The 2346-nt window shown below is 31.7% G+C and overlaps 1 non-coding gene across 1 annotated transcript; it reads left to right on the forward strand.

The window, feature by feature from the left end:
• The first annotated feature begins 1988 nt into the window (after positions 1 to 1988).
• Positions 1989 to 2095, forward strand: LOC138988749 (U6 spliceosomal RNA). Its single transcript, XR_011465004.1, has one exon. It is a non-coding gene; the product is annotated as a U6 spliceosomal RNA (small nuclear RNA).
• Positions 2096 to 2346: the final 251 nt, after the last annotated feature.

Consider the following 2346-nt stretch of genomic DNA (forward strand, 5'->3'; position numbering starts at 1 on the left):
AATTCCTATAAAAATGAATAATTGAATAAGATTGTGTTCAAATCAAACATTGTCAGATGTGTTAACTAACTTTATTGTGATGATCATTTTGCAATATATAAGTATATCAAATCATTGTACACCTTAAAATTATACAATGTTCTATGTCAATTGTATCTCAATAAAACTAGAAAAAATCCAACACTAAGTCATTGCCAAAAAAAAAAAAAAAAGAAAAAAGAGTCTACTAACATTCTAACAATGAAAATATACAAGGAAGACATGCTTATAAGACATGAAAAATTTAACTATTTCAAAATGAGCTAAAAAAAAACTAATAAAATCATATTAGACAGGAAAGAAGTATATAAATCAGAATTAGAGACTCTCAGAAATGTAGGAGAACTCCCAATTAGCATTAATATTAATCATTTGAGAAATGGAGATTAAAATTGGAAAAATAGAAGTGAGTAAATACATTATAACACCTTTAAATAAACAGTAGGTGAAAAGGAGGGAATTCCAACAAATCAAAGAGATCTGAAAGGAAGTGATGGATGTAGAAGGTAAACAAACAAATGAACAAGCCATATATAATAGAAGACACACAAGGAAGAAAAAAGCAGTAGAAATTTAAAAGTAATTTAAATTTAAAAAGCAAACTTTTAAGAAAATTTTTCCTGAGATAAAAAGAGATTTGATACTACTACCTAGGAAAATTAATCCAGAATGACTAATGTCAAGGTATATTCTCAAACTTCTGGACATTACAAGAAAGAAAATATCATTTGGGTATCTAGTCAAAATATCAAGTCACCTTGATGGGAAAGAAATAATTGTCTTCAGACTTTATTCCAGAAGAAATAGTGTAACATATTGAAGATATTCAAGGAAAGAAAACATCAGCCAAAGATTTTATATCCAGCTAACAGTGCACAAATGATGAACATGAAAGAAACAGAGAACACTGCTCCCATGAATTTACTGAAGAAAGGCTTTTTAGAGAATGAAAAGACATTGGCATAAAGACTGATGTGAGCATTAAGTATATATTTACTCATAAAACTATGATGGTTGTAAGAAGAGTACATGCTCAGGCAAAGAAGATATTATACAATAATTAAAAGGGAAGAATGATAAGAGAGATAGAATATAGAATATACTTATTGAATATACTTGTTGCTAATAGGGGTAAAGGATATTTATTGCAATAAGATGCTGGTGGATAGAGATGAGAGAGGAAAAGAAAGTGTTGACCGATTTCAGTACTGTTAGGGAACCATTAGAAAATAACAAAATTAAGGTGGGGTTGGAGACTGAATTATTTTAGCTTTATAAAAGTAACCATAAAAATAAAACCTTTCTAAATACCAAATCCTAAAGTCAATCCTAAAGGAAATCAGTCCTGAATATTCATTATTCATATTGGAGTCCTGAAACTCCAATACTATGGCCACCTGATGTGAAGAACTGACTCATTGGAAAAGACCCTGATGCTGGGAAAAATTGAAGGCATGAGGAGAAGGGAACAACAGAGGATGAGATGGTTGGATGGCACACTGACTAGATGGACATGAGTTTGAGGAAGCTCCAGGAGTTGGTGATGGACCGGGAGGCCTGGTGTGCTGCAGTCCATGGGGTCACAAAGAGTTGGACACGACTGAGCAATTGAACTGAACTGAAATACCAAATACATTTGAGAGAGCAAATAAGTGAGATACAAGTGCTATAAAACACTTGCATGTGTATAACATAAAACAATATGAAGTGAAAAAAATAAGGTGCAGAGAGGAGTGTATATAGTGTGCTACCATTTGAATAGAAGGCAAAATGAGATATGTGTGTGTATGTACGTATACATTTGATTATTTTTGCAATTAAAGGATAAACAAGAAACTAATAAAATTGGCTATGTACAGGGTTGAAGAAAACTTCTCTGAGTTATATTTTAATATAGTTTTGACTTTTGAACCATGCTGCTGTTTTACATATGCAAAATAATACAATTAGTGCTCACTTCAGTGGCACATATACTAAAATTGAAATAATGAAGAGATGATTAGCATGGCCCCTGCACAAGGATGACATACAAACTTGTAAAGCATTTTGTAGTTTTGTTACAGATATTAATTAAGTTTACTGTGGTAATCATATCACAGTATATACATATACCAAATCATTATGCTGTACACCTTAAACTTTCAAATGTTATATATCAGTTATATGTTAATAAAACTGGAAAAAATTAAGCCCACTATCACAAAAAAATAAATCAATATATTAGGAGAACCCTAACATTGAGTATTGGAGAAGGCGATGGCACCCTGCTCCAGTACTCTTGCCTGGAAGATCCCATGGATGGAGGAG

This window comes from Bos mutus, chromosome 7 (genome assembly GCF_027580195.1).
Source record: "Bos mutus isolate GX-2022 chromosome 7, NWIPB_WYAK_1.1, whole genome shotgun sequence".
In the NCBI taxonomy this organism is placed as follows: Eukaryota; Metazoa; Chordata; class Mammalia; order Artiodactyla; family Bovidae; genus Bos; species Bos mutus.